This window comes from Melanotaenia boesemani, chromosome 10 (genome assembly GCF_017639745.1).
Source record: "Melanotaenia boesemani isolate fMelBoe1 chromosome 10, fMelBoe1.pri, whole genome shotgun sequence".
Lineage (NCBI taxonomy): Eukaryota > Metazoa > Chordata > Actinopteri > Atheriniformes > Melanotaeniidae > Melanotaenia > Melanotaenia boesemani.
The window spans coordinates 36,422,670-36,435,533 of NC_055691.1; positions in this window are offsets into that span (position 1 = coordinate 36,422,670).

Genomic DNA, 12,864 nt, shown 5'->3' on the forward strand with positions numbered 1-12,864 from the left:
GTTGAAGCAGGTACACCTGGACAGGTTGCCAGTCCTTGAAAACCTGTTGCACCCTTGGGATGACAAGATGGCGCCAGCAGTGTGCACGGCCTGCCGTCTGTCAGGTTTTCTCGGCCTTCTGGTTTTATTTTTGGTACTTTCAGTTAGTGATTGCTTTTATACTGCTCCTGCTCATTTTGTTTATGATCGCCAGTCACGTCTTAACATCCGAGTGGCTTGTGAACTGCTTCTACAGTTCAGGTTGGAGATTCCTACAGCTGGTACTCCTCCTCCTCCTCCTCGCCTGTCTGCAGTTCCAGCTTACCTGTGCCATGCTCCCTGCGTCATTCCCCGCAGGAAGCGCTTCAGGAAACGGGGAAAGCAGGGAGGTGTTGTAGTGAGACTTAGGGCCCGCTTGTGCTCCACCAGTGGTGGTTTCCTGGATCTTTTCTCTGGATCCTGCCCCTCAGGTTGAACAGCTGAGTTTGGCACCTGGCCTGTTGCTCCGGATCCGCTACCTGCTCGCTGCCGGTCCTTTCCTATGGCGGCCCCTCTTCCTCGCCGCCACAAAGTTCGCAAGAGTGGAGTGGATTTCTCCAACCTTCGTCCTCTGGATTATGTGGATTTACGGGTAAAGCAGGACCTTGTTCTGCATCTGGCACTTGTCAATGCCAGATCGCTGGCAAACAAAACTTTCCTGCTCAAAGACTTCTTTGAATCCCAGAAATTGGATTTTATGTTTATAACAGAGACTTGGCTTCATGATGGTGAGTCCGTTGCCTTTTCTGAACTTCTTCCACCCGACTGCTGTTTTTCCAGCTCTCCCCGGTTGACTGGTAAAGGTGGTGGGCTGGCTTCTGTGTGGAGGTCCTGCTTCTGCTGTCGGAGACCCTCATCAAGCCCCTACTCTAGTTTTGAACTACAGCTTCGTGTAATCGAGCTCAGAACTCCTGTTTTATGTGCTTTGATCTACCGTCCGCCAAAAATTAATAAGGATTTTATCAAAGACTTCTCAGACTTTGTGGCTGGAATTGCTCTAAACTTTGAGCGTTTCTTAATTATCTGGGATTTTAATATCCATGTTTGCTGTGAATCTAAACCTTTGGTTAGAGACTTCCTACAAGCTATTGACCCTTTTAATCTCATACAACATGTCTCTGGCCCTACTCACGAGAAGGGACATACGTTAGATCTTGTGCTCTCTCATGACTTAAATGTTAATATCACAGAAATATGTGATACACGTATCTCTGATCATCTGCCTGTGTTATTCTCCATATCACTGCCGCCTTCTCCATTTAAACCGCGCGCCCCAGTGCGACGCCGGCGGTTGTTAAATTCTCTGACTGAGTCGCGCTTTTCTGCTGCTGTACATGATTCTGTCCTCCCTAGTCTGATTAATTGCTGTACTATTAATGCCGATGATTTTGCTGATTTATTCAACTGCACATGCACGGGTATATTGGACGCTATTGCGCCATTTGTGACTAGGCGCTCTAAACCTGCGCCAGAACCGTGGTTGGATGATTCCATCCGCGCTCTCAGGCGTTTGTGCAGGCGTGCAGAGAGACGTTGGAAAAGGGATGGACTCCAGGTCTCAAAAGGTTTAGTGGAGGATTGTCTCTCCAACTATCAGTCTGCTGTAAAATCTGCTAAAACGCGTTACATTTCTAACCTGGTGGCAAGTAACAGCCACAATCCCAAGGTTCTTTTTAGCACTCTAAATCGTCTCATCAATCCTTCTAAGTCCTCTTGTGTAGCACCTTCACGTTCATTGTGCGACAAATTTCTAAGTTTTTTTACAGACAAGATTGCTGCTATCAGGTCTTTATCCCCTCCCTCAGGGTTAGATCCTGCTGTCTTGTCAGAGTGCTCATCTGTTTTTGAGCAGTTTGAGCAGGTGTCACTTTCTGAACTCTCTGATGTGGTCTTTCACTTGAAATCTTCTTTTTGCCCCCTCGATAGCTGTCACCCTGCGCTAATTAAAAGTACTTTTAGCTCCATCGGCCCTGTTATTTTGTCCTTAATTAATTCCAGCCTGTTTTCAGGCTGTGTTCCTGCTGCTTTTAAGCATGCTCTTGTGCAGCCTCTTTTAAAGAAACCTAACTTAGATCCCTCAGTTCTGACTACAGGCCGATTTCCAAATTACCCTTTTTATCAAAAGTTTTAGAAAAAATAGTGTGCAGTCAATTACAGGCTCACTTAGATTTTAGTAAAGTTTTAGAAAAATTTCAGTCCGGTTTTAAGTCTCTCCACAGTACTGAAACTGCACTTTTAAGAGTTTTTAATGACCTGTTTTTATTTACTGACTCTGGAAGTCCTGCGGTTTTGATTCTCTTAGACCTGACCACAGCCTTTGACACAGTGGACCACCAAATCCTCCTGACCCGCTTAGAGCAGTGTGTCGGTATTAGAGGAACTGCCCTGCGCTGGTTCCAGTCTTACTTGTCGGACCGGTCGTTTTGTGTTCAGCTTGAGGAGTTTGCCTCAGCTGCTGCCCCTCTCAGTTATGGGGTCCCACAGGGATCCATTTTGGGTCCACTGCTTTTTTCCCTGTATATGCTGCCCTTGGGTCTATTTTTCAGAAGCACAATATTGCCTACCATTGCTTTGCTGATGATGTTCAGATCTACATCCCCTTAAAACCACAGGGGGATTCTCTGACCAACCTTCTCAGCTGCTTGTATGAGCTAAAAGCATGGATGGATTTAAATTTCCTCCACTTAAATAAGGACAAAACTGATATTGTTGTTTTTGGAAATTCAGAGCTTCTAAATGGTGCAGTTAGTGTTCTCGGTCCGCTGACCTCCTTTTGTCGAACCCATGCCAAAAATCTGGGTGTTATTATTGATAACTCCTTCAACTTCCACCGGCAGGTTAACTCTGTAGTCAAAAGTGTGTTTTTCCATCTGAGGATGCTCAGCAAGTTAAAGCCCTACCTGCCCAAGTATGACTTAGAAAAAGTTATTCACCTGCTCATTATGTCCCGTATTGATTACTGCAACTCCCTATATTACGGCATTGACCACACATCTCTACATCGACTGCAGCTTGCCCAAAATGCTGCTGCTCGGTTGCTTACAGGGACAAGACGACGTGATCACATCACCCCTGTGCTCGCCTCCTTGCATTGGCTTCCTGTTATGTTTAGGACCCAGTACAAGATTTTATTAATTGTTTTTAAAGCTTTAAATGGTTTGGCTCCCTCGTACTTGTCAGAGTTGCTACACCAGCATGCTCCAGCAAGGACGTTGAGGTCCTCCTCACAGCTCCTACTGAAGGTCCCAAATGCCAGACTTAAATCCAGGGCGACAGAGCTTCTCTGTTGCCGCTCCTAAGCTGTGGAATAAACTTCCCCTTCACATTAGAGCGGCTCAGTCTGTCGCTGGTTTTAGGTCTTTACTCAAAACCTACTTCTTTGCACTGGCATTTGAACAAAACTGAGCTTGACATTCGCGTGTTTTATTATTTAATTTTATTCTAGTTTTTAATTCTAGTTTTGTTGTTTTTATTATTTTATAGATTTTATCTTTTTATCAATTTTTATGTCTGTTTTTATTTTTATTGGCTTTTATTGTTTTATTGTGTAGTGTTTATTTTAACTGTGGAGTGTTTTTGTTCTGTTGTTCAGCACTTTGGGCAACTGCTGTTGCAGAAAATGTGCTATATAAATAAACTTGAACTTGAACTTGAACTTCGCAGGGTGAGGCAGGTACACCTGGACAGGTCGCCAGTCCACTGCAGCACCGAATAGCAGAAAGACCTTTTTTAAACTTTGCTTTCAGTAAGAGTTTTCTGGGTTTTTTGGCCATGCTACCTGCATGCTTAGGCAGACTTTGCAGCTGTTTGAGGGTGTGTGCTAATTTTTGATGAGTTTTCTGCTGACAAAGTCATGGTGTGGAAAATTCCCCCGGGTGTCTACATCTGGGCATGCCAGTGCATCTCCCAAAGGTGCACTCAGAGTTGTTCTGTCATGACAAGTCTTTTTTTTTTTCTTTTTTTTTTTTTTTTTTAACTTATCTTGCAAATGAGCTCTGCATCCGGTGCAGTACATGCCAAACACTGATATTTAGTCAAAGCTCTGCAAAGGGTGTTTTCAACATATTAGATTTATCCTTCAAATCTTTGAGTATTATTATTCTGACTGAAGACTAGGGTATGAGTTTCTTTTCTTTTCTTTTCTGTTCTTTTCTTTTCTTTTCTTTTCTGTTCTTGACCTACCAAAACGTATCTAAATTTGGGAAGTAAAGTAAAAACAAAAAAGAAGAAGAAGCTGAAAAAAAAGAAAACAACATAGTAAGCGAAGCAGCAGAGCAAAACTTTTACCTAACTAGACTTTATCGGGGGGGGTCATATAGTAATAAAGAGATTGTGTTCTTCTCTCTAACGCTGTCGTCACATTACAGAAACATGAGAGCATCTTTACGTTATTAATAGAAAAAAACTTTGTCATTGCAACAAAAGTTCAACAAAATTATAAATCTGGATCAGCAAGTAGAAATACTTGCAAAAAGTTGAAAAAGGTCCATAAAAAGGTGGTAGACTGGATCCTGGTGTGGTAATAGAGGAGTTCTGGTAACAGTTTTAGTTATGGGAAGAGATTTTAGTCATCCATCCTTACACATTAAAATCTGTCAGTGTTGCTCAGATGAAGTGTTTAACAGTTCATGGCTGATAAAAGTCTGACCTCTAGTGGTCATAAAACAGCCCTACATTATAATGAGCTTTATGTGATCAAGCACTATTTATATTATATATATATATATATATATATATATATATATATATAATATATATATATATATATATATATATATAATATATACACATACATACATACATACATATATATATACACATACATACATACATATATATTTGTGTTATCATTTTCTTTAGGGACAAATAAATTATTTTGATGGATTGAGCAATTCATGATGACAAAGAAATTCAGTTTTGATATCTGCATTCATTTGTACATCAAAACTGGATTTTTTTTTATATGAAAATCAAGTACAGGATATGGAGATGGGGCTTAACAACCTCCTGTTTCCGGACACAGCTGCTATTCTCAACGATGTCCACTAGAGGGCAGTAAAGTCTAGTTAATAAGAGTTCATCTGTGAGAGGAGCTACATCACCTGCATGAAGAAAGCGTCTTCAGTTACAGGACTAAATAAAATGTCTTTTTCAGGGGATTTGAACAATATTGTGCCTTTTTTAAACCGAGGAATAGTTTTAAATCTGTATTTATGTGTTTTTAATGTGTTAGTTTTAGGAAAACAAAGATGCAGCATTTTGAACAGAAGGAACAAAAGTTAACTAAAGTCAAAATATCTGTTTCAATAATATAATCTGAAATGACCCAAAACATTTCAGCCATGAAACATTAAGTTAAGAGAAGAAGCGGACGAGACTGAGATCTTGTTGAGGAAAAAGAAAACATTAGGACTTGCATAGATAAATAGCTGAAGCAGTAAAGCTGGTGTTTGCTGTGTGAATTGCTGTCTCATGTTGTTGTTGAAAAGGCAGATATGCTTTGTTTGGTTTTATTTTTATTTTTTTAAATCATTTTCATGATTGATCGCAGTTCTTACCAAGAAATGTGCTTGACGTTGGCTCCGGTGAAGGAAGGGCTACCTTTGGCCCCTCTGCAGAGTGGACCCTCTGGTCCACCGCTTTGCATGGCACCTCCACTGCTGCTTGTGTGTGTGTCTGTGTGTGTGTGAATGGATGAATGAGAAACATTGTAAAACCTCTTTGTGGAGCCGCTGAGGTTAATTGGTGCTATATAAATGCAAACCATTTACCATTTTCCAGCTACATAGCAGTGACAATAGAAAACAGACATGTTAAGTATGTGAGAGTTGCAGCAGAGGATGGAGAAGGAACTAACGAGCTAGCTCCCATGCTCCAGCCTGTTCCTCTTTGAAGTGGAGCTAAATGACCCTCTGTAGGCCCTGTGACCTAAAGTCTGACCTCAAGTTTATACTAGAAGCAAAACCAATCTACAGAGAGGATGGATGTGGATTATAAGGGTATGCTGTGTGTGTGTGTGTGTGTGTGTGTGTGTGTGTGTGTGTGTGTGTGTGTGTGGTGGGGGGGTATACATATGCTTGTATGTGTTTAAGCAGGAGACTGAGAGCATGAACACTGATAAAAAGGTAAAAAGGCCAATTAGACACAGAGAACTCTATTCAGAATTCTCATCTGTAGGAAGGATGTAGTATTTTGACACTCCACGGAGAATGAAGCCCCACGGTGAAAAGAACTGAGCCATATTGTTGCCTGGTGTTATTTCTTCATCTGGTGCTCTGAATCTCCGTTTGTGAAGTGGTGGATGGTCTCAGGATGCCTGAGAGTCACATAAAGGTTAGTGGCTGTGTGTGAACATTTCTGTGGTGTATTTTAATTGAAAGTAAACTTCCCTTGATGAAGAGTTTCCAGTAAAAGGTGAGCCTTGTGTCGCTTTGGCCACATTGAGGATGAACTTGTCCAAGTTGCGTTATCACATGTGTGCTGGTGTGGCAGCTAATGAACATGCAACAGAGTCTTGGAGCCTGTGTTTGAGTAGGATGATTCCTCGACTGTTCCTCAGCTTTAGATCAGTTGCTGGGACTGCTATACGCTTAGACAGCCAAAGCACAGACTGATCTTCACATCGTATTGCACAGAGGTCCCAGTGTGTGCCATTACATGAGGAGAAACAATCTGCGTTCTCCAGCTAGTTGTGTTTATCCAGGCTGCCGGAGGAGGCCCGCCTCAGTCCACCTCCTCTGGCTCCAGCCTCTGTTGATCTAGACATTGTGGACTATTTTCAACCCCAGGGCCACACGTTAAGCTGTGTTTAGTTGGCTGATTCATATTTTTATTTTTTCTAAAAACTCAGTGCTTTACTTTGATTGGTGTGCTCACATGGCTATGCGTTTTTTCTTCCAATACAGGAAATGCATGAGCATGATCTGCAGTTAAAGGAACATGGCAACATGTTCCAGGAGTCATGTACTGCAAAGTAACTGTCCATATTAATGGTGGAAATCCACAAGCTGCAGTGCAAAGATACCCTGCTGTGCATAGTTTTATGTGCTATTTTAAATGCTAACCTTTTTTGACACACATCTTTGTATTGAAGAAATTGCTCTTTTTCTCGTGGGTAATTTGGCCTTTCCTCTGCTGGCTTGTCACCTCAAGATGAATGACTTAATTTGTGAAGGCATGTGGTCCTAATCTGCTTAATTAGAACAAATAAATCCATCAAATTAGGTTAAGGGGCACCACAAAAGTCAGCCATTAGACAAAGTGACATACTTGGTCAATCCAACTGATTAACTGTTGTCTTTTGCTTCTAGTGGCTTTTAACTTACTCACTTGCATGCACACGCGTGTTTATGAATGCTTTATTTAAATCAGACTTAGAATTCTAAACTTAATTTCAATCTTTTACAAATAGCTGAAGTAAAAATCTACAACACGACAGAAAAATGTGCCAAGTAGGGGGCTTGTGAAACACCTTCCCTTTTCTTATTTACTCTGTTCTGTGACCCTTTAGTGTGGCCGAGCTCCTGATGAAGCTTCAGGGAGCGACATTACTGGATTAAATAAAAGAAAAAAATGACTTCTCTCTTCATTATGTCATTCATGTTTCAATGAGTGTAGTATGTAAGCTGAAATTGTTTATGAAAGCCTCATATACAAAATGTTTAAGGAATCTTAACAATAATCTCAGATGATCTAAACTGAGTTCTTGATATTTTACAAGAGTTTGTTAAGAGGTAATTATTGGTGTATGATATATGACAACATTCCCACTTTTCATTGATTTTAATGTTGCTCATGCACCGAAATGATAGCCAAGATAGTGTGTGTGACTGTTTGTTTACAAATGTTTTGCAAAGAGTTAATCTGAAACCAAAATATCTGTTGCAGCATAATTTATTGATTTTCTGCCATGAACTAGCTTACCTGGTGGCAGGGCTTCCTCCCTCATACTTGCCACAGTCACCAAATACCAGATTATGACGTTTGAATTGACAAAAATACAGCATCTGCTCAGTGTTTTACATGTATATGATGCACCAGATGTGCAGACGAGAGCTTAAGAAAAAGTAGAGCTTTACCTGAAAGGAAATCAAATAAATACATATAATTAGCTAAAAGTACACTTTGGTACAGGAGCTCCAGGCCTGCCTGGAACAGACAAGAACTATACTGTATATATAGTATATATTTTTATTAAATGATCAGTGATCAAAAATATGTAGCAGCTTTGAATAATCCACCAGTTCTGGAAACTGGAGGCTAATTTGCTACCCAAGCTGAGCAGGTTTGATTCATCCATCAGTTGCTCCTGGTCATTGGGTACCATCAGGCTGCTTCACTCCATCTGAATTTCCTGCAAGCAAATGAGCTAGCCATCACTTTGGACTGTAAGAAGACATCAAACCCAGTCTTTAGCTCCATTCTCCAGTCTGAACACCCGCCCAGGCCTCCTCATCTCATTCCGCCACCCCCACATAGAACCCATAACTAGGCTCAATTCATAATGATGTTAACACTTTCTCCTATCCACTTACAAATTCAGATTATTCCAGGCTGTGGCCACTTCTACCCTTACACTTACTAATTCAGAACAAGCTGCATTTCCAGGATATTTACCAGAAAGTAGAGCAAAGGTAATCAAAGCTTTATGTTACTCTAAAGCGCATCTTTGTGCGACTATTTGCACAAGTATACGTGTATGTGAGGTCTGAGTGAGGGGATAAGAAGAATCAGGAGCATGTGTGAGACAAATGGGGCAGAGGGCCCAGTGGAGGGGTACCCAGATAGGCTGCAGAATTTCCCCCAACACAGAGGAACAACTATGGCCTTTGTTGGTCACCCCATGGATCTCACACACAGTTAATATAGACTTTTCCCACTGACTCTGCCAAGAGTCTGAAGTCATTTAATGAAGTGGCGGCTGAGTTTAGAAGGAGCCAGTGTGCTCGCTGCTTGTGCTGACAGAATGGAAAATGTCTGTGTTATGCAGCGAACGGCAAGTGACAAGAGAAGTGTGTTCTGATACTCACCTCTCTGCACTCAAACACAAACGAAGAACATGCTCGAGCACAGACAAAACATAGAGACAATGATCACACAAATTCCTACATTGGCTGTGGCTTCATATTTAGGGATGCACCGTCCAGTCCGACAGGCTTGGAATCAGCTATGAGCAGGTTTCATATGAAAGTTACTAACCAAACTCACAGCGACATCATTGCTGCTTTGGAAGTTCTTTGCTTTCTCCCTGTGTGTATTTGAATTTTGTTGTGTACATTATAACCTTCTCACATAGAGTATATTTGTGGTGCTTATGTGCCTAAACCAAGCAGCCTAATTGTTTCACACATTCTTTGCAATTTTCTTTGTTTCATTTATTCATCAGAAGCAAACCTTACTTTTCATGTCCAGTTTCATGGCTGTCTTTTAATCCACTTCAGCTATGAATAGACAGTACCTCTGTATGTATTTGGTCACACTTTTTTAAGTTTCTGTCTTTTAACTGTGGGCAGATTGCAGGCTGTTTTTGGAGTCCTTTTGTGCTGCTGTCGGTTATTTTTCCAAACACTCAAGTATCATTTGCTTCAGATCCCATCCCTTTCAGTCCTCTTTACTACGCCTCTGCTAGCGTACATCTCATTGAGTGTGTATCAGCAGGCAGATTCATTCTTCTCTTCTTCTTAAAGCACATTTCTTTTTTCATCGCAGCCATAAGCCTCCTTTTTAAATCCACAGACAATGTGGTTTTGTCCATCCTCCTCTATCCTTTTCAGTGGAGAGTGCAGGGATTCTCTCTCCCTCTCTCTTTCTGAGGGCATCTGGGGGGACCCCTGAGCACGGTGCTTCTCTTGAAGCTCAATTGTTTGCCTGTAATGAAGCATGATGAAAGATAAGAGAATGAAATGTAATAATTCATGCAGGCCTTGGTGAGGAGCACGTGGCTAGCGGTTGGCCCGGGTCGTGATAGCGTCCTGCTCAGCCAACAGAACAATACTCCGACCCAGCCAGCACCACTCGCCCTGCTCCGGTCCAGTGATCTCCTTGTACCGTCCCCTCACTGTTCTCTCACTTCTATTCAGAGTCACTTAACATTTGAAGGCTGTCTGTGATCATTGACATGCCAGCACATCTCTTTGGGAGACGAGTCAAACTGTCTCCTTGGATCCACTGTCTTCTTGGAATTCCTTCATTCTTTACCTCTCTCCTCTTGCTTTCCATAGTTGAGGCCATCTTGTCACTCTTTTGACCTCTATTTATGTTTGTCAGATGAAGCAAACCTCTTGACACTGACACTGTCCCCCCTCTGTTGTTGGTTGTCCTAATTGTGTCTCTTTGTCTGCAGCTTCTGTTGATGGTCTCAGGAACACAAGGATATTTTACATCCTTTATTCATCCAGTGAAATCTAAAACTGATTTCTTGATTGCAGTTTTCTTGAATGACTCAGATTTCAGATTTTTGGCATTTGAGGATTAGCAACCTTACAGAGAAAACTTTGAAACATAAAATACCATCGAGAGGAGCCAGATGAGGTGGCTCAGGTAGCTGGTCAGGATGCCTCCTGGATGCCTCCCTGGTGAGGTGTTCCAGGCACGTCCCACCGGGAGGAGGCTCTGGGAAGACACAGGACACATGGGATCCCCCCAGATGAGCTGGTGAGTGTGGCCAGGGAGAGGGAAGTCTGGGCTTCCCTGCTTAGTCAGCTGCCCTGCGACCCGACCCTGGATAAGCGTCAGAAAATGGATTGAACATCAGGAGGATCAGACCCTACCTGACTGAATACACGGCCCAGCTCCTGGTCCAGGCTCTGGTCATTTCACGCATTGACTACTGCAACTCCTTACTGGCTGGCCTGCTGCTAATCGCTCTCCACTGGCTTCCAGTTGCAGCGCATCAGATTCAAAGCTCTGCTTCTGGCTTAGAAAACAATAACCCAAACGGCTCCGGTCTACCTCCACTCCTTAATCCAGAGCTACACTCCCTCTCCACAGTTACGCTCTGCTAGTGAAAGACGCCTAGTGCTTCCACCACAAGGTGGCTTCACATCAGTAGCTAGACTCTTCTCCTCTGTTGTTCCCCGGTGGTGGAACAATCTTCTTCTCTGGTCTGATATTGGTTGACATCCACACTTCAGGAAAAAAGAAACAAGCTTATTTATCACAAAAAGTCCAGGGAACTCCAAGATATTCAGCTAGTATCTTACACAAGAGCTCTTGATTCAGGTAAAAGAGATGAATCAAAATACTCTGGATTAAGTATCTTCCGTACAGTGACAGAAATTGTCTGGAGCTTTTTTAATCCAGCTATTTCAGGGACTTGAGTTAGCATATCCTATTTTGTTCACAAGACAGCTTCTCTAACTTCTGTCCCATTGCACTGTGGCCTTGATTAATACTCTCCATCCACTTGCAAGCCACTGTTTTCTTGCAACATAGGAAAGGAGTTTAAACTCATGAGATATGCTAAGAATTTACTCCATGTCAAGAATTTGAGACAGCTAGTGACCTCCCAACTCTACCCTTGTATTCAATAACTTTCCCAGGGGAAAAGAAAGAATGGAAACCAATCGGTGCCTGGCAGCATTAGCATGCTGTACTATTGGAGAAAACTGCAGCATTTACCTGAAATTCAACTTAAACTCTGTTTGAAAACTCTTTTTCCTCTGAGGCTGTGCTGTCATTTGAAAAAAGATGTGGTATGGATGTTGGTGGAAGATGTAAACTAGGTGGGCAAAGGGGATGAACAGAGGCTCAGCTGACACTTAAAACCACACAGTGAGTGTGTTTGTGTACTTTCCACTATATGTCACTATATTGTACAGGCTCCGGTATGCGTGGCAGCTTTCCTGATGGTCTTAACACATACTGGGTCATTTTTTAATACATTTTTTTCATTTGCAGCTGTTGACATTTCACACCCAGATGTTCATGTCCAGTTCATGTCTTAAACCCAAAGTATAGTTTGAGTAATCAGAGTTAGCACCAAGCAGAGTTTTCCTTCTGAAGGGAGGGCTGCTGGGTAATGTAGTCTATGCAGCATCACTTGAGTCCATAAAAACACTGCAGCTAAAAGGCAGAACTGCTTGGTGTTGTGTTCATTGTCCATATCATGCAAGCCAACAGCCAGTATTATTAAAATTCTAATCCACAAATTCATCTTTTAACTCAACAAAGTGGGAATATTCTGATCTTGTTGGATAAAGGCCCAGTTGTTTCTGTAACTGATTTAAAATATTTTTCGAGTCCAGAACTCGTATCGGGAGTGGGCAGCAACAGCTGGTGCACGTCACCATTTCAAAAAAGAGCTACAGCTGAACAAACTGCTAAAAACCTCAAAGCTGGCTACGATACAAAGCTGACAGATCATACAGTTCTTCAGCTTGCTTCACATGGAGCCATGTAGCTGCCAGTTTAAGATCTCATTCTGACTCCTGTCCACAGCTGAAAGTGCAGGCAATGACCAGTGTGGGCATTAAAACTGGACCAGGGAGCAGTGGAATAACTCAATCTGATGAATTGCACTTTCTTTTGCATCATCCTAGGCTGGCTGCGTTTGCATTGCTGACTTGGGGAGGAGATGGCAGCAGGTTGCACTAGATGCAAGTACCAACACAGTCCTTTTGTAATGCAGCAATGTTCAATTCTGCTCATGTTAAACTTCTTTTACTTGAGCATGAGCACAAGATTAATGGGTGAAGTGCCAGATGCTGCAGATACACTAAAGCAGGGCTTCTCAGTCCTAACGAGGGCTGCAGTCCTGCAGGTTTTCAGTGTTTCCCTTCTCCAACACACCTGACCCAAACTGCAGCCCTGCTGTAAAGTGTTATGGGTCTGGATAATCTTCACAGT